Source organism: Bubalus bubalis, chromosome 1 (genome assembly GCF_019923935.1).
Source record: "Bubalus bubalis isolate 160015118507 breed Murrah chromosome 1, NDDB_SH_1, whole genome shotgun sequence".
Taxonomy (NCBI): domain Eukaryota; kingdom Metazoa; phylum Chordata; class Mammalia; order Artiodactyla; family Bovidae; genus Bubalus; species Bubalus bubalis.
The window spans coordinates 28231472-28252755 of NC_059157.1; positions in this window are offsets into that span (position 1 = coordinate 28231472).

Consider the following 21284-nt stretch of genomic DNA (forward strand, 5'->3'; position numbering starts at 1 on the left):
CTCCCAGCATCAGAGTCTTTTCCAATGAGTCAACTCTTTGCATGAGGTGGCCTAAGTACTGGAGTTTCAGCTTTAGCATTATTCCTTCCAAAGAAATCCCAGGGCTGATCTCCTTCAGAATGGACTGGTTGGATCTCTTTGCAGTCCAAGGGACTCTCAAGAGTCTTCTTTAACACCACAGTTCAAAAGCATCAATTCTTCAGCAGTCAGCTTTCTTCACAGTCCAACTCTCACATCCATACATGACCATTGGAAAAACCATAGTCTTGACTAGGCGGACCTTTGTTGGCAAAGTAATGTCTCTGCTTTTGAATATGCTATCTAGGTTGCATATTCAACTTTCCTTCCAAGGAGTAAGCGTCTTTTAATATCTAAATTCTCACTCCAACTAAGAAACCTAACTGCTTCTACCCATTTACAGAGGTGTTCGATTCCTATGTACAACAGCATAGGAGTTGTTAACTGTACCCTCATGGGAAGTAATATTATCAACTAGAGTAGAATGCCTGTGTGCAAAAACTTTTCCCCTTTAAGCTTAAGTTGTTTAGTTGCTCACTCGCATTCACCTCTCATGTGACCCCATGGACAGTAGGTGCCAGGCTCCTCTGTCCATGGGATTTCCTAGGCAAGAATACTGGAGTGGCTTACCATATCCTTCTCCATTAAGCTGAGGGGTTGTACCTAATTCCAAAATTACTTAAGTCAGCATCTTTCTTCCTCCACCCCCACGTTACCACTCCAGTGAAGAAATTTCATGTGTTTATAATACAGTTGGATTCTCTTCTCATATTCTGCATTTATTTCTGGGGTCTCCAGTTTCCTATTTTCCAAAAATGTGCATACATTAACGTTTATTCTTCACGCTATAAAATTTTATCAATTTTAACAAATGTATGATGTTATCCATCTACCATTATCATGTTATCCGTCTGTCTACCACAATATCATAGAAAATAGTTTCAGTGTCCTAAAAATCCATGGTGCTTTGCTAATTCACCTCTCTTCTTTCCTCCTGGCAACCATTGATCTTTTTACTATCACTGTAGTTTTGCCTTTTACAAATGTCACATAATTGAAATTATACAGTCTATAGCCTTTCAGACTGGCTTCTTCTACTTAGCAATATGCATTTAACTTTCCTCTATGGCTTTTTGTGTCTTGATAACTCATTTCCTTTTATCACTGACTGTTATTCTGTTGCATGGATAACACACTTTGTTTGTCCATTCACCTAGAGAAGGACTTTTTGTTTGCTTCCAGTTTGGGGCACTTATGAATAAAGCAGTTACAGTTATTCATACTTAGGTTTTCGTGTGGATGTAAGTTTTCAGATAAAGTCGATATATGCCTAGGGGCACAATGAGTGGCTGGTGTTAAAAGATTATGTTTAGCTTTATAAGAACTTGCCAAATTGTCTTCTATACATATTTGTTCATTTGACCCCCAAATGAATGAGTGTTCCTGTTGCTGTGTAATCCTCATGGCCATTTGGTAATGTGGGTTGTTTTTAGATTTTAGCCATCCTAACAGATGTGTAATGGTATCATATTGTTGTTTTAAAGTTTGATTTCCTAATGACAAGATATTGAGCATCTTTCTGTATCTTTATTTGCCATCTTTTTGAAGACTCTTCAGACATTTTGTCTATTTTCAAAATTGTTTTTTTCTTATTGTTGAGCTGTAAGAGTTCTTTGCAGAGTTTGGATACATGTCCTTTATCTGATATCTGTTTGGCATGCATTTACTCCTGATCTCTGGCTTGTCTTTCCACTCTCCTGACAGTGTCTTTTGCAGAGCAGAAGTTGTAACTTTTAATAAGATTCAGCTGAACAATTTTTTTTTCCAGTTGATTATGTATCAGTGTCATATCTGAAATCACCTTGCTAAGGTCAAGGTAACATAAGTTTAAAACAAAAATGAACTGATTTTCTAGAGTAATTTTAGGTTCACAGCAAGATATAGAGATGTCCCATGCACTCCCTGCCCCCACACCCACATAGACTCCCCCGTTATCCGTACCCCCACTGGAGTGGGACGTTTGTTACAGCTGATAAACCTACACTGATATATCCTTATCACCCGAAGCTCAGAGTTCACATTAGGATTCACTTAGTGTTGTACATTCTCTGGAGGTGGACAAATGTGTAGTGACGTGTGTTCCACGTTACAGTATCACACACAGCCGTTTTACTGCCCTAAAAATCCTCTGTGTGCTACCTGTTCATCTCTCCATCCCCTTTAAGCCCTGGCAACCGCAGATCTTTTTACTGTCTCCATAGTTTTGCTTTTGTAGGATGTTATACAGTTAGAATCATACAATATATAACCTTTCAGATGGGCTTTTTAAATTTTTTGATTGCAGGATAATTGCTTTACAATGGTGTATTGGTTTCTGCTGTATATCAAGATGAGTCAGCTGTATGTTTACGTGTACCTCATCCCTCTTGAGCCTCTCACCCTTCTAGGTCGTCGCAGAGCCTGAGCTAAGCTCCCGGTGTTACCCGGCAGCCTCCCACTGGCTGTCTGTGACGCACGTGGTAGTGTACACACGTCAGTGCTGCTCTCCCACTTTGTCCCACCGACTGCTTCCCCTGCTGTGTCTGCAAGTCCTTTCTCTACAGCTGCGTCCCTATTCCCGCCCTGCAAATAGGCTCATCAGCACCATTTTTTTACATTCCATATATATGCAATATATGCATTGATACATGACATTTGCTTTTCTCTTTCTGACTTACTTCACTCAGTATGACACTCTGGGTTCATCTACCTCACTACAACTGACTCAGTTGACTTTTTCACTTAGGAATATGCATTTAAGATTACTCATATCTTTTCCTGGCTCAATAGCTCATTCCCTTTTAGCACTGAATAATATTCTATAGTTTGACTATACTGCAATTTATTTATCCATTTGCCTACAAGTGGCAAGCCACTTCAGTAATCTTGCTTGGGAAATCAGAGGAGCCTGGTGGGCTGCAGTGAATGGGGACTCAGAGAGTTAAACACCACTGAGCACGTGCGTGCACACACACACTTTAACGACTGAAGGACTTCTTGGCTGTTCCCAAGTTCTGACAATTATGACTAAAGCTGCTGTAAACATCTGGCCACAGGATTTAGTGTAGACTTAAGTTTTCTGTTCTTTTGGGTAAATCCCAAGGAGCGTGATCCTTGGCTGTTATGCTAAGAATATGCTTAGCTTTCTAAGAAACCACCAGACTGTCTTCCAAAGTGGTTGTACCATTTGTATTCCCACCAATGTAAGTGAGTTCCTGTTGCCCCGCATCCCTGCCAACCTTTGGTCCGCCTTCTGAATTTTGACCATTCTCACGTTCTCATATGTGTATAGTGAAATCTCTTTGTTATTTCAGTTTGCATTTCCCTGTTGACATACGATGTGGAGCCTCTTTTTATATACATATTTGCTGTCTGTATATTTTGGTGATGTGTCTGCTAAGATCTTGACCTCGTTTTTAATCCAGTGTTTTTGTTTTCTTATTGTTAAATTTCGAGAATTCTTTGTATATTTTGTATTACAGTCCTTTATCAGATATGTCTTTGGCAAATACTTTCTCTTGGTATTTATTTTTCTTGTTTATTTTTTATGCTCTTCAGTCATGTAGATTGCTCTTTTACATTTACTTCTAGAAGTTTTATAGCATTTTGGTTTACATTTGAGTTGAATGTCCATTTTGAGTTACCTTTTGTGAAAAGTGTAAGATGAATGTCTAGATTTGTTTTTTGCACATGGTTTCTCAATTATTCCAGCACCATTTGTTGAAAGAATATTTTTCGTCTATTGAATTGCTTTTGTTCTTTTATCAGTAATCAATTTATTGTATTTGCATACAAGTTAAACAATATAATTGAACAATAATTTCATCTCAGAAACTCCTCTGGAGTTAAGTGTACAATTTAACAAATTTTATAAATTTATAGGCTTATGCAACAGTTACTATAATCAGTTTCAGAACTTTTCTTTCATTTTAAAAGGCTGTCCTGTGCCCATTTTCAGTTAATACTCACCCTTACTCCAGCCCTGCTACTGCTGCTAAGTCACTTCAGTCGTGTCCGACTCTGTGTGACCCCATAGACAGCAGCTCACCAGGCTCGCCCGTCCCTGGAATTCTCCAGGCCTAGAAAACCACTAACCTAATCTACCTTCTGTCTCTCTGTTTGCCATTTCTTGCTGCTGCTGCTAAGTTGCTTCAGTCGTGTCCGACTCTTAGAGACCCCATGGACTGCGGCCTACCAGGCTCCTCCATCCATGGGATTTTCCAGGCAAGAGTAGAGTAGAATAGCTGGTTCATATGGTATAGATTATATTGTTATCTCTTGCTTTCCGATCATTGTCATTCTAATAGATGTGAAGTAGTTTCTCACTGTGGCTCTAATTTGAACTTCCTGCTTGACAACATTGTAGGGAAGCATCTTTTTATATGTTTATCAGTCATTCACATGCTTTATTTAGTGAATGTCTTGTAATTGTTTACTCAGTTTTAACTAAGTTATTTATCTTCTTCTTATAGATTTATAAGAGCCTTTTATATATCCTAGAAACCAGTCGTTTATCAGATACGTGTGATTTGCAGACTTTATTCCTGTATGTAGCTTGTCTTCGTTTCCTGAAGGTGAATTTTGAAAGCATAAATATTTTTAAGTTTGACAAAGATCAATTTATCTTTTTTTTTTTCCTTTTATGGATTCTGCTTTAAGAGTTACATGTAAGAACTCTTTGCCAAACCCAAGTTCATAAGAAATTTCTTATGTGTTTTCTTCTAGAAATGTTATAATCTTAGCTTTTACATTTAGGTCTGGGCTCCGTTTTCAGTTAGTGTGTGAGTATTGTGTGAGTAAAGTGTCTAAATTCCTCTTTTCATCTGATGTTATCCAGTTGTTCCAAAGCTTTTCATTGCAAGGATCATCTTTTTGTTAACTATCTAACATTTTCCTCTCTGAATTGGTGCCTTTGTCAAAGATAATTGATCTTATATGTAAGAGTTTATTTCTGGGCTTTCAAGACTATTTTATTAATCTTTATTTCTATACTTCTTTCAGTACTACATGTTCTTGATTAGAAGTGCTTTACAAAAGTGTTGAATTCAGTAAGTTTAAGTTCTCTAACCATGTTATTATGGCAGAAAGTGAAGAGGAACTAAAAAAAGCCTCTTGATGAAAGTGAAAGAGGAGAGTGAAAAAGTTGGCTTAAAGCTCAACATTCAGAAAACGAAGATCATGGCATCTGGTCCCATCACTTCATGGGAAATAGATGGGAAAACAGTGGAAACAGTATCAGACTTCATTTTTGGGGGCTCCAAAATCACTGCAGATGGTAACTGCAGCCATGAAATTAAAAGACACTTACTCCTTGGAAGGAAAGTTATGACCAACCTAGATAGCATATTCAAAAGCAGAGACATTACTTTACCAACAAAGGTCTGTCTAGTCAAGGCTATGGTTTTTCCAGTAGTCATGTATGGATGTGACAGTTGGACTGTGAAGAAGGCTGAGCACCGAAGAATTGATGCTTTTGAGCTGTGGTGTTGGAGAAGACTCTTGAGAGTCCCTTGGACTGCAAGGAGATCCAACCAGTCCATTCTAAAGGAGATCAGTCCTGGGTGTTCATTGGTAGGACTGATGCTAAAGCTGAAACTCCAGTACTTTGGCCACCTTATGCGAAGAGTTGACTGATTGGAAAAGACTCTGATGCTGGGAGGGATTGGGGGCAGGAGCAGAAGGGGACAATAGAGAATGAGATGGCTAAATGGCATCACCAACTCGATGGACGTGAGTCTGAGCGAACTCCGGGAGTTGGTGATGGACAGGGAGGCCTGGCGTGCTGCAGTTCGTGGGGTCACAAAGAGTCGGACACGACTGAGTGACTGAACTGAACTGAACCATGTTTTTATATTTCAAAATTATGTTGACCTGTGGCCTCACCAAGTTAACCTTCTTCAGAGCTCTGTATCTCAGTGGCCATACCATTCTTGCATTTCTCAGACTGAAACCTTAGAGTCATCTTTGTTTTCTCTTTTTCTCTAACGCTTCATGATTGGGGCCAAGATCGTAAAGAAAGAATGCTTTACATCAAATAGCAACTAAAATAGTGCTTGCAAAAGAGCGTATGGTATAAGGGTGGTGGCATTAAAGGTGTATAGTGAATAGATTTTAAGTATATTTTGAATGTGAGAACTACTATAATTTTGTAGTGGACTGAATATTTAAAAATTTAAAGTTGAACATATTGACTTCCTGTTCTAACACCACTCAGCAGCTCCCCACCCAGAGTTGAAACCAAAATCTGTATGTTGCCTGTAGTGCACTGCATAACTGGGGTTTTTACTTCATCCCTGATCATGTTCTACTACACTACCAGTCTGTCTTCACTTTGTTTTGGCCACTTGGATCCTCTCAAGTGCACCCTTCTCCCAGCTCCCAGCTCTTCAATTGCCTTGATGTATGCCTGGCCAGGGAACATATTTGTTGCTGAATAAATTTAACAGATTGTTTATTAAAGATAACCATAAGCAATATTAATTGATTTTTATACCATGTGGTATTTGAAGCCATAAACTAGGGGAAGTCAAGGAAGAAGAGTAAAAGGTAAAGAAAGACATAATAGCAGTAGTAATGTATAATAAGTATTAATGTCTAATAAGTATTAATATCTAGCACAGAAATTGTGTGAGGAATAAACACTATAACTCAAAAGCTAAACCTTTTATTGTCAGCAATGCCTTTCTGCACCTTGGCAGGCACTGAGTGCTCTACTATTCAATCCCTGACAGTCACAATATATCGCTGAACCATTTAGAGAAGGTTAAAAAATATTGATCGCATCATGAAAGCAAGAAAGCAGCTTAAAATGATTCAGGAAAAAAATAAATTTTATGAGTTGGTCTAATTTTCCAACGATTTTACTACTTAAAAAAGTGGCTTTGCTTATTTGGAGTATTAGGTTGGTTCTTTTCTCATCGTAGCAAAGAATTGAAAGGTCAGACCAGGATAGCCCAAGCAGGCAAGATCTATTCAGCTGTAGGCTCTGGAAATGTGTGAGCAGACCAACTCCTGCAGGAGTGGTCCTGCCCCCTTTTTGACTTCCTGCTTAAATCATTTGTTCCCTCCTCTGGGCAGTCCTGGGGCCTGATTGTTTGTACTCTATGCAAATAAGGCATGAGCCGAGACCTCTCAGGGAAGGGGGTATGCCAGACTCATTTTCCTGCCGGGAGGCTTCACTCAGGTCCTTGGTTTAACCACTGCTGCTTCTGACCAACATTTTGGGTGCCCCTTTTCCCTACTCTGACTGCCTAAAAAGAGTATTCAGTTCAGTGAAATAATTCCTTTCCTAGTGCTGTAGCAAGGGGCCTTGCCCCAGGTACCCTTAAGATGTGTTATAGGAGAGCTTTTCATTTGTGTGACATAAAGACATTCAAGTTAAATAATAATTTTTAAATTAGCATAAATATTTTGCTTTTGAAATATGTATCATGTGTTATTTTACTCTTATTTTATGAAAACTTTTTTGAAAATGGTTTATGCGATTATAAAAATGTAGAAAGAATGGGGGGAAGAATCACCCACAGTCTCACTAGCAAAAAACAAACACCATTAAAATTTATATGTTTAATTACAGGTTTTTTACATAATTATATTCTTCTAAAACTCTTCAGATTACTTAATGTCTTATTATTAGTTTAAAATTATTATTCTTTGTATATCTAAAACCTTGCAACATTTAAATAATTTTTAAAAGAATAGATCGTTTCAATATCCTATGGGATATGGTTAATGCCTTTGTTTATCTATGTACAACATCCTTATTTTTCTAACATTGTCCGTAATACATTTTATTTTAAATACTTTAACAAAAAATTCTCTGTTAAAAAATAAGCCTAATAGAACATAACATTGGAGTTGTATTATAAAATATTTATAATAAAAAACTTAAGCATGAAACGTAAGTAGCTACTTATTCACAGGAGTCACTAATCTATGGAAACATTACTTAATTTCAATGTAAAATGCATTAAAGCTACATAGGTAAGTTAGGATCCCAAATGAAGTACACAGATATTGTTTTAGAATGTAATTTAATTGCTATGTTTTTGTCAAAACTGCAGAAAGGATTTAATAGTTCATGACAAAAGTGAAATTGTACATTGCCATTCAAATTATATATTTTATTTCCTTTCTGAAGGGCATTATACTTAAATTGACATAATTTACTTACATATGGAAAAATGCAAGCTTTTCCGTACCAGAAATCTTAAACTTTACATTTATGTATCACTCTCTCTCCCTTTAATAATAAACTCGTATCTTTGAACAAGTTCTAATGCTTAAATGATAATAGTGATCAAAACTACAGGAAATAATTGATCTCTCAAATAATTTGACATTTAAAAGGCATCTTCAAGTCTTCTAGTCTCATTATCTTCTTTTAGAAATCCTTTCAAGAGATTCCTGATAGTCATCCCACCTTGACTAGAACATTTCTAGTGTCTGGGACCTCTCCAGTCATTCACTCCATAATTACTTATTCATTCTTCCATTATTCATTTATTTAAACATTCATTTATTTAAACTTATTGAATATCTGCTCTTTACCTGCCAATATGCTTGACATTGAATACACAAGATGAATAAACCTGGAGAAACATGAGTGGAACTAGGATGTTTGCTTTAACTAAGCTTATATATCTCTTCTCCCCGCTTCTCTCTTTTCCTGATTATAAAAATGGTGGCTGTGAAGAATAATTCTATTTTTTTGGTTAAACATCTGTTTACAAAAATAAGATAAAAAGAATTAAATGTGAAACAAATTTGTTTGCTAAGAGATAATCCTACAAATATTAGTATTTTCATTTTGCTTCCCTTTCAGTTCAGTTACTCAGTCGTGTCTGACTCTTTGCAACCCCATGGACTGCAGCATGCCAGGCCTCCCTGTCCATCACCAACTCCCAGAGTTTACTCAAACTCATGTCCATTGAGTCGGTGATTTCATCCAACCATCTCATCCTCTGTCGTCCACTTCTCCTACTGCCTTCAATCTTTCCCAGCATCAGGGTCTTTTCAAATGAGTCAGTTCTTCTCATCAGTGGCCAAAGTATTGCAGATTCAGCTTCAGCATCAGTCCTTCCAGTGAATATTCAGGACTGATTTCCTTTAGGATGGACTGGCTACTTCCCTTACTTCTTTTCTAAAAATTGTACATACAAACCCAAGTGCGCACACTTTGTATTTCTAAGCTAAAAATATCTTTAATTTCTTTATGTGACACAGTTCCAAGTTACCATATTTAAAACTGCCTTTTGTCTAAAATTGTCTCTAATGTATTTTTAAGTATGGTAGCCAGAACTAAAAAGGTAACCATTATCTTTTAAATAGGGTAGCCAGAACTAAACATAGATTTCTGAACACCGAAACATAGATTTTCCTGAACACTAGTAGCTGAGTTTAAACTGCAGTTGTTTTGGGAGAGGGAGAGGATGAAGCCATGCACACGACTGGTTCATGTCAAGTTTGTTTTAGGCGTAAATACTGTGTCATATTTGTAGTACTGATGGAGTATTGAATAGCCGGAATTTTTATTATTTCTTTATTGTTACTGGTAGGCAAGATTTTTCTTTATCTACATTTCCTCTCATACTTTTAATCTTGTCACTTTAGCCTGTTAAACATGTGGAATTAAGGTTTTGTGATTAGATGTACAGTTATCCATGCTTCCTTGAGTTAAATGGTTTCTAAATTTGATTCTCTTTATATCTTTAGTTATTGATTTTTTAAAAAGCAATGAAGTCAAGACTATGGGCAAAACCTTCAAAACAGAGAAACCATTAATAAATAATTAATCCTTCAACTTGATCATGAACTTGGTAATGAAACAGTTATCAGTCCTTTTGTCTCCCAAGCCACAAGAAGACCTCATTTTTCAGTCTTCATATGAAAAAAATCTTCAAATCTCTTGATAACAACCTGAATGCATGTAATCGTTCCAGCTTTTTTTTCATTATTTAGTCCAGTTACCCTGCTTTAAAAAGATAAAAAAAAAAACCTCTTATTTGATGAAATTTCTTATGCAACCTTTGCTAAATTATTATGATCATTATTACTGTTAACTTTTATTTGTCAAATATTGATGGACCACATACATCTTTGATAATCTGTTCTAGAATTTCACCAGAGATATATCTATATTTTATTTTCTTTTTTACTTCTTACTTAAAATTGACCTAATTTTCTCTGGAATGATTTCTGTAAGAAAGCACATACTTAGTTTTCTCCCCCCCCCCCCTTTTTTTTGAGCTGAAAGATAGGATTAAATCATCTAATCCAATCTCATTTTTAAAATGAATAAATTGAGGCATAGGGAAATACATTTATGTCAGTGTAAATCTAATCATGCATTTTATTTAGTGAGGTCCTTTTCCATTCGCCAAGGACAGTCCTAATGCACTCAAAGAAGTTAACTTCCGAGTTGAAGTTACCCTCGGAATTTCCAGATATGACTTTCCATCATTATGAAGTTGAGCGAATTTCATAACTGCAGTCAGGGGACTTTATGATTGGCCTGACTCCATCTATTCCACATAACTTACATTAATAAAAATTATCATTGGATAAGAAAGGGATAAATTGGATACAATCATTACATTAAGTATAATATACCAAACTGTTGACCTTACATCTATAATTGAAGGACAGACCAAGAGAAGACTGAGATTTCTATGGTATGAACTGAAGGGCAGACCTAAAATAATTGATGCTTCCCTGATACAAACTTGCTGTAGAAAATTTAACATTTTATCTAGAAATGATTTGAATTTTGCAGAGCTTGTTTTTAGAGGTTTCAAATCAGCATTCACTGTATCATATTTATAACAATCAAAATTAAAAACCTGGGGCAATTCATGTTTCTGTTTCTCAAATAAATTGTATTTCTGTCAGCTGCACAGAGATAGGATATTAATGTGAGTAATTTTAAAAAATGAAAATGCGAATAAAGCCAAAAAAAAACACCAGCCCTCAGAGTGTGAATTTTCTTCTTGCTCTTTGAATCTGAAAGTATGCTGGCCTTTGCAAAACCAAGCTGTGTGAGTTAGGTCACGTCTACTGAAGAAGAGGACTGAAGCTTCTCTTTCATTTTGAATCAGTTCAGCAGGGGTTCCTGATTGCTTGAAAGCTATGCAAGCTTTCACTTTACGTTAGTTTGAGAAATCTGTTTGAAAAATTGTGATGCATTTAGAGCTGAAAGTGGTATTCATCCTTGTTCTCAGAAAACTAGACTCTTAGTGCCTTGAGAGTAAGAGACTAGCACATAATTTCAGGGTTAATCATTATATTCATATCTACAGTAACAGCAATTATTTGAGTGTGTGTGCTAGGTCTCATTGCTTTTGTTGAATTTTAAAATTTCACAATAAATAAGTGAATGCACTTCATTGTAAAGGATTCAGTTAATACACATAAAATACAATTCAACCTTGATAAAATTATTTTCCTGCAGGCCCCACCCCCTCCTTTGCCTGGTCCCCAATTGACCATTGTCTTTATGTGGTTTACATATATACATATACAAGTAAAGCATATATATTTTTCTACAAATATGCTCTGTATAGTACACGTGTGTATGTATGAATTATATATTATACTGTTTTGTGGACTTTAAAAAGTACATGGGATCAATTATTATGTATTTTTCTTCAATTTGTTTCTCAATTTAACAGTATGGCTTTGAAAATTCTTTGGCAGTATATGTAGATAGAGCTTATTATTTTAAACAGTTGCATTAAACCATGAATAATTGTTTACCTAGCTATACTGATGGACATTTAGGGATTTTCTCATATCCCTAATTATAAACAACGTATTTTTGCAGGACGAGAGTAGGGCAGATTCTAGGAAATGGAATTGTTAGATGATAGTATATATATTCTATATTTTATAATGTTCTCCTAAATTTCTTCTTCAAAAGTAGGCATAAAGTGATCCTCGCCAACATTGAGTTTGAGGAGCTGTTTCTCTGTAACCTCACTCTGGCACTATAATCATTCTGTTGATTATTTTTTTAATCTGATGGATACAAATTGTTATCTTGTTGGAGTTTGAATTTGCATTTCTTAGAGTATTACCACTGAGGATTTTTTTTAAATGTTTATTGGTCATTTATATTTCTTCTTCTATGAATTATCTGTCCCTACATTTTATTCGGACTGCAAGGAGATCCAACCAGTCCATCCTAAAGGAAATCAGTCCTGGGTGTTCATTGGAATAACTGATGTTGAAGTTGAAAGTCCAATATTTTGGCCACCTGATACGAAGAGCTAACTCATTTGAAAAGACCCTGATGTTGGGAAATATTGAAGGCAGGAGGAGAAGGGGACGACAGAAGATGAGATGGTAAGATGGCATCACCGACTCAATGGACATGGGTTTGGGTGGACTCCAGGAGTTGGTGATGGACAAGGAGGCCTGGCGTGCTGCAGTTCATGGGGTCACAAAGAGTCGGAAGACTGAACTGAACTGAACATTTTATTCACTTGTAAATTACATTCTTTGTACTTAAAAAATTAATTAAAAAATTCTTTACATATTTAAATATTCTGAATATTTTTTATTGTATACAGTAATAATGACACGTGTGGCTAATGAGCCCACACACCATTCTAAGCACTTTATGTGGATTAACTAATTTACTTCTTTCTGCACAACAAAGCTGGTGGATTGTCTCCATTTTACAAATGAGGGAGCTGAGACCAGAAAGCTGAGAAACCCTGCCCAAGGTCACAGTAGCTGGCAGAGTTGGGTACAAACTCAGATAGTCAAACAAACCTGGAGTTGATTTTATTAACCAACATACAATATTAGATGAGACATCTGATATTATATATATTTCATGCAGTAGAATTTTTTTTCTCTCTCTTCTGTTTCTTAATAGAAGAGTTTAAACAGAAGGAGAGTTTTAATATCAAAAGTACACTGGTACTTTCCTTGGTAGTTTATTATACAGAAGCCTGTATTTTACATCCCCAAGTTTTTTAGTATTTACCTTTGTTGCTGTCCCCCTGTATTGCTTTAAGCTCTTCTATAGTCTAAAGAGCCATTGTATATTTTTCCTAATATTATTTTTTATTTTATTAATATTAATATAAAGAATAATTTACCTAATATTATTGTTTCATTACATTTACAATATATGATATATAATCTGTAAGTTTATTTTTACCCCACAAGTTGATAACCAGTTTGTAAGCCCTGTTTACTGAGTTTTCTCATCCATCCTTTCCCTACTAATTTGGAAGGTTACCCTTATCATCCTTTAAGTTTGCACACATAGATCTGTTTCTTCATTTTCTATTCCGTGGCACTGATTGTTTTTCCTTTTCTTGTAACAAATCTTTGCTTAGAACAGTAAGTAAATGTTAATCACCACCACAAGCTTATAATTTGTTTTTTTTTTTTAATATGTTTAATGGTTAATTTTTTACCTTTACCTTCCAGTCAAAAAATTTTAAACTTGCCTACCATACAGTGTATAGATGTGTTTATTCCTTCATCTGTGTCTTCTAAACTCGTTTTTCCAAATGAAGCTTAATCTGTTTGATGAGTTTCTTGGAAAACATGCTAAATTTTAACTGAATTGATTAAAATATGGATAATAGACATCTCCATTACATTGAACTCTCTTAACCTGGCATGAGGTGTGGGTTCATTTCTTTATATCTTCCTTTATGTTCTTTAATATAATTGTATGGTTTTCTTTATATAGAACTCACATTAGCTTTATTCCTAACTGTTTTAATATGTGTGTTGCCAGTGCAATTGGGCATTTTTACTTATGCTTTCAAATCGGCTATTGCTGATGCTGTTGATTTTGGTCTACCTTTATTTTTTATCATGGGTTGGCTGAAATCACTTACCAGTTTGTTGACTGATTTTCTTGGCTTTTCCAAGTAGAATATTTTTCTTTGTTTCTAATTATTCTATCACTTACATATTTATCTTGTATTTTACCTGGCAGAACTTCGAATATAGTGTTGAACAGTACTACTGCTGATAGAGGGTATTTATATCTTATTGCTGGAATATTTAATGAATGTTTCTAATGTTTCCTGACAAATATTATGCAGATTGAATATTACTGGTACCCACCTCTGTCAACAAGTTTCCTTTTCTTTTTGTTTGCTAAACAATTGTTTTGTTTGCTGGTTTGTTTGTTTTATTTAGGAAAGACAGTGAATTCTCCCCTACCCCCAGTTTTACTTCAATATAATTGACATAACATTGTATCTGTTTTAGATGTACAGAAATAGTGATTTAGTACATGTATATATTGCAAAATGATTGCTGCAATTAGGCTAGTTAACATCCATCACCACACAGATACAATTTTTTTCTTGTAATTAGAACTTTTAAGATCTAGTCTCTTCAGTTCAGTTCAGTCGCTCAGTCGTGTCCGACTCTTTGTGACCCCACGAATTGCAGCATGCCAGGCCTCCCTGTCCATCACCAACTACCGGAGTTTACCCAAACTCATGTGCATTGAGTGGGTGATGCCATCCAGCCATCTCATCCTGTGGTATCCACTTTTCCTCCTGCTCCCAGTCCCTCCCAGCATCAGGGTCTTTTCCAATGAGTCAACTCTCTGCATGAGGTAGCCAAAGTATTGGAGTTTCAGCCTCAGCATCAGTCCTTCCAATGAACACGCAGGACTGGTCTCCTTTAGCAGCTTTCAAATAAGCAATGCAGTTTTGCAAACTCTAGTCCCCATGATGTACATTATATCCTCAAAGCTTATTCATCTTTTGGCTGGAAGTTTGCACCTTTTGACCACCTTCACCCAGTGTTCCCACCCAGCACCCCCTACCTGTGGTAACCACCGATTTGTTTTCCATACCTGTAATTTCTTGTGTTGTTTAATTTCTCATGTAAGTGACATCATCAACTACTTACCTTTCTGTGTCTGACTCATTTCACTTAGCACAGTGCCCTCAAGTTTTACCCATGTTGCTGAAGTGGCAGGAGTTCCTTCTCATAGTTGAATAACATTCCATTTTCTTTACCCATTCTTCTGTTGCTGAACTCTAAGTTTGTTTCCATGTCTTCACTATTGTGAGTAATGCTGCAGTGAACATGAGAGTGCAGGTATCTCTTCGAGGTAGCGCTTTTATTTGCTTTGGATGTATACCCAGAAGTGGAATTTCTGGGTCATGTGGTAGTTCAGTTTTTAGTTTTTGAAGGAAGCTCTATATTGTTTGCTGTAGTGGCTGGACCAGTTTATCCCCGTCAACAGTGCACAAGTGTTCAAGAGGGTGGATTTTATCAAATAATTCTGTAGAATCACTCATCTCTCAAACTCATAATCACTATGGCAGGTCAGAGTATGAAGTGAGATTTGAAGAGATTACATGGAAATGTAGAACCAGCCTCAGGAATACTGGAGAAAAAGGGAAAGTTCTTAGGATCCAAAGGAAACCAAGGAGAGGAAATTGTGTTTTCTCTGCTTTCTGTCCTTTCTCTCATGTTCCTGAGAAAAAGGATGGAAACTGTCCTTAAAGGAACTGTCATCTTACAACCCAAACTTCATGCTAGTTAAAGTCAAAGCTTCAATGATTGTGTCTTTAATAAAGTTACAGAACTGTGAGCAAGTCTGAGCAGAAGAAAATATCCATCACTCTGAACTGCTCTTTGCATATTAATATGTCCTAATTCTGGTATTTCTGAACCTTGCCAGCTGTTTAAACTAAATGGATGAACTGCTGTAAAGCGCATGAGCCAAATTTCCTTCCGGAACAATTTGGCAGCTGTCATATAGATATAATAGCAGGGTTCATTTGGGTAGAAATATATTATTATCCAAGATTCAAATGTTTGGTAAATATCACTGATTTTGAAAATATATTGTTTGCTTTATGATTTCTACAACTAAATACCTTTACTGTTTGGATGTTGTAAAATATCTTTCTAACCATTTCTTTGTGACCATCATTATCCATCATCTCTGCCACTTTTGCATTTTTCTGTGAAACTCATGTTTTTGATATTTGCAGTGTTTCAATACATGAATATTTCTCTAAATTCCTCTTATTTAAAAGTAATATGTATCTTTACTTTTTAAAAAAAATGTTAGGTTATGTTTTAATCAAACCCAAAACGATCTTTCAGTTCAGTTCAGTCCAGTCACTCAGTCGTGTCCAACTCTTTGGGACCCCATGAATCACAACACGCCAGGCCTCCCTGTCCATCACCAACTCCCAGAGTTCACTCAAACTCACGTCCATCAAGTCAGTGATGCCATCCAGCCATCTCATCCTCTGCCGTCCGCTTCTCCTCCTGCCCCCAATCCCTCCCAGCATGGGAGTCTTTTCCAGTGAGTCAACTCTTGGCATGAGGTGGCCAAAGTACTGGAGTTTCAGCTTTAGCATCATTCCTTCCAAAGAAATCCCAGGGCTGATCTCCTTCAGAATGGACTGGTTGGATCTCCTTGCAGTCCAAGGGACTCTCAAGAGTCTTCTCCAACACCACAGTTCAAAAGCATCAATTCTTCGGTGCTCAGCCTTCTTCACAGTCCAACTCTCACATCCATACATGACCACAGGAAAAACCATAGCCCTGACTAGACGGACCTTTGTTGGCAAAGTAATGTCTCTGCTTTTGAATATGCTATCTAGGTTGGTCATAACTTTCCTTCCAAGGAGTAAGCGTCTTTTAATTTCATGGCTGCAGTCATCATCTGCAGTGATTTTGGAGCCCCCAAAAATGAAATCTGACACTGTTTCCACTGTTTCCCCATCTATTTCCCATGAAGTGATAGGACCAGATGCCATGATCTTCGTTTTCTGAATGTTGAGCTTTAAGCCAACTTTTTCACTCTCCACTTTCACTTTCCTCAAGAGGCTTTTGAGTTCCTCTTCACTTTCTGCCATAAGGGTGGTGTCATCTGCATATCTGAGGTTATTGATATTTCTCCCAGCAATCTTGATTCCAGCTTGTGCTTCTTCCAGTCCAGCGTTTCTCATGATGTACTCTGCACAGAAGTTAAATAAGCAGGGTGACAATATACAGCCTTGACATACTCCTTTTCCTATTTGTAATCAGTCTGTTGTTCCATGTCCTGTTCTAACTGTTGCTTCCTGACCTGCATACAGATTTCTCAAGAGGCAGATCAGGTGGTCTGGTATTCCCATCTCTTTCAGAATTTTCCACAGTTTATTGTGATCCACACAGTCAAAGGCTTTGGCATAGTCAATAAAGCAGAAATAGATGCTTTTCTGGAACTCTCTTGCTTTTTCCATGATCCAGCGGATGTTGGCAATTTGATCTCTGGTTCCTCTGCCTTTTCTAAAACCAGCTTGAACATCAGGAAGGTCATGGTTCACGTATTGCTGAAGCCTGGCTTGGAGAATTTTGAGCATTACTTTACTAGCATGTGAGATGAGTGCAATTGTGCGGTAGTTTGAGCATTTTTTGGCATTGCCTTTCTTTGGGATTGGAATGAAAACGGACCTTTTCCAGTCCTGTGGCCACTGCTGAGTTTTCCAAATGTGCTGGCATATTGAGTGCAGCACTTTCACAGCATCATCTTTCAGGATTTGAAATAGCTCCACTGGAATTCCATCACCTCCACTAGCTTTGTTCGTAGTGATGCTTCCTAAGGCCCACTTGACTTCACATTCCAGGATGGTTGGCTCTAGGTCAGTGATCATACCATCGTGATTATCTGGGTTGTGAAGATCTTTTTTGTACAGTTCTTCTGTGTATTCTTGCCACCTCTTCTTAATATTTTCTGCTTCTGTTAGGTCCATATCATTTCTGTCCTTTATCGAGCCCATCTTTGCATGAAATGTTCCCTTGCTATCTCTAATATTCTTGAAGAGATCTCTAGTCTTTCCCATTCTGTTGTTTTCGTCTATTTCTTTGCATTGATGGCTGAGGAAGGCTTTCTTATCTCTTCTTGCTATTCTTTGGAACTCTGCATTCAGATGCTTATATTTTTCCTTTTCTCCTTAGCTTTTCACTTCTCTTCTTTTCACAGCTATTTGTAAGGCCTCCCCAGATAGCCATCTTGCTTTTCTGCATTTCTTTTCCATGGGGATGGTCTTGATCCCTGTCTCCTGTACAATGTCACAAACCTCATTCCATAGTTCATTAGGCACTCTATCTATCAGATCTAGGCCCTTAAATCTATTTCTCACTTCTACTGTATAATCATAAGAGATTTGATTTAGGTCATACCTGAATGGTCTAGTGATTTTCCCTACTTTCTTCAATTTAAGTCTGAATTTGGTAATAAGGAGTTCATGATCTGAGCCACAGTCAGCTCCTGGTCTTGTTTTTGCTGACTGTATAGAGCTTCTCCATCTTTGGCTGCAAAGAATATAATCAGTCTGATTTCAGTGTTGACCATCTGGTGATGTCCATGTGTAAGTCTTCTGTTGTGTTGTTGGAAGAAGGTGTTTGTTATGACCAGTGCATTTTCTTGGCAAAACTCTGTTAGTCTTTGCCCTGCTTCATTCCATATTCCAAGGCCAAATTTTCCTGTTACTCCAGGTGTTTCTTGACTTCCTTCTTTTTCATTCCATCCCCTATAATGAAAAGGACATCTTTTTTGGGTGTTAGTTCTAAAAGGTCTTGTAGGTCTTCATAGAACTGTTCAACTTCAGCTTCTTCAGCGTTACTGGTTGGGGCATAGACTTGGATTACCGTGATATTGAATGGTTTGCCTTGGAAATGAACAGAGATCATTCTGTCGTTTTTGAGATTGCATCCAAGTACTGCATTTCAGACTCTTTTGTTGACCATGATAGCTACTCCATTTCTTCTGAGGGATTTCTTCAAGAAACTAGAATTTCTAATTACTAAAGAAGAATTTTCTTATTGTGTTTAGTGTTGCTTAACAGTAAAATTTTACTTTACTTTGGGTGAGAAGATATTCAGTGTCCTATTTTAATGTGAAAAGAAGCTGATTATCCCCAGATTGCTAAAATTTATTAGAAGCAGTATACAAGAAATAAAATTCCCTTGATTTTTTTCCATCTTTGATCTCAATTAAATCCTTAATAATACATATTTTACAAAACAAGGAAATTAGTGCCTTTCCCAAGAAGATGATCTCTCTAAGAATTCCATTGTCTTTTGACTCATCTCTAAGTTCTAATGCCTGGGGAATAGGGAACCTGGAGAGTGGCATTTCTACAAATATTTATGACTGTTTTATCCTCTATGATGTTCTTTTCCTTCCTGCTGCTATAAATTCAACCAGAGAGCCTGATGTGATACCAAATATCCTTTAAAGGATACCACATATCCTTTAATCAGAACATACCATTATGATGAATTTGCATAAATGTAAACCATTTCTCAGAGATAAAAATATAGATGATCAATGTATGGGAGAATGTTTTGTAGTAAAGAGATTCAGGTTTAAAAGCTAGGTATTATTTTATAGGTATTAATTTTGCATTTAAACTAATAATATCTAATTCTAGTAAAGCAGAAATGTTCATATACTGCTGGTAGCAATAAAGGTGGTGAAGTCTCTTTAGAGAGCAATTTGTTAACACATGTGAAGAGCAAAAATAATGCATACCCACAAGTTCATAAGCCTCATTTATGGGTATTTATTTTAAGTAAATAATTCAAAAGTATGAAAAACTTATTATATAAAGTTACATGCATTTAAATATCATGATTTTAAAAATGATTTAACAAATGAGATTTGGTTAAGTAAATTATAGCACCTACATGAAATCCTCCACAATCTTATTTGTGAGAATTTACTCACAGGAAATATACTAAAAATATCTAATTGTAAAATAATCTTTATTGGTTCTAACTGCTATATTGGAGAGGCAAGACTCATGGGATATAGTCAGATATCAACTTAATGTCTGGTCACGTCTTTTTTAAAATTTATGTTTCCAATTTAATTCAATATTCTCTTAAGATTTTTTTTTTTTTACAGATGTCTATTATTTTTCAGATTCTTTTACTCTTTAGGTTATTGCAAAGTTTTGAGTAGAGTTCTCTGTGCTATATATTTGGTCCTTTTGATTATTTTATGTATAGTGGTGTGTGTGTGTTAACCCCAAGCTCCTAATATGCCTCCCCCAACCTTTTATCTTTAGTAACCATGCATTTGTTTTCTAAGTCTGTGAGTCTATTTCTGTTTTGTAAATAAGTTTATTTCTGTCATTTTTTTAAGATTCCACATGTAAGTGATACCATATATGTCTTTATTTATCTTGCTTACTTCACTTAGTGTGAATAATCTCTAGGTCCATCCACATTGCTGCAGCTGACATTATTTTATTCTTTTTATGACTGAGTAGTATTCTATTGTATATATATACCACATCTTCTTTATCTATTCATCTGTCAATGGTCTGTTCACTTCTTGTTAAAGCAGTTCTGTGGGACTAATTCTTCCTATCTTCTTGGATGGCAGTTAGCTCAAATTCTTTGATTCTCTAGTCATTCTTAGATAAATAAAAAGTGCTACCAGTACTTTCAGTTCAGTTCAGTCGCTCAGTCGTGTCCGACTCTTTGCGACCCCATGAATCACCCTGTCCATCACCATCTCCTGGAGTTCACTCAGACTCACGTCCATCGAGTCAGTGATGCCATCCAGCCATCTCATCCTCTGTCGTCCCCTTCTCCTCCTGCCCCCAATTCCTCCCAGCATCAGGGTCTTTTCCAATAAGTCAGCTCTTCGCATGAGGTGGCCAAAGTACTGGAGTTTCAGCTTTAGCATCATTCCTTCCAAAGAAATCCCAGGGCTGATCTCCTTCAGAATGGACTGGTTGGATCTCCTTGCAGTCCAACGGACTCTCAAGAGTCTTCTCCAACACCACAGTTCAAAAGCATCAATTCTTCGGTGCTCAGCTTTCTTCACAGTCCAACTCTCACATCCATACATGGCCACTGGAAAAACCATAGCCTTGACTAGATGGACCTTTGTTGGCAAAGTAATGTCTCTGCTTTTGAATATGCTATCTAGGTTGGTCATAACTTTCCTTCCAAGAAGTAAACGTCTTTCAATTTCATGGCTGCACCAGTACTTTAAAAAACATTAAAATAGTCTTTAAATTTCAGTTTAGAAATGGTTTATTTTATTAGAGTAATTACAATTTTATACTTATTCAAAGTTATTATTTCCTTTTTCCCTTAATTTCCATTCTGAAATGGGAAAAAAGAGCCCTGTTAGACTCCTTCTCTCTTTTTTTTAATTCAAAATTATAGTACTTACAGAATTTTAACAGCATGCAAAACCATAGTTTATGTTG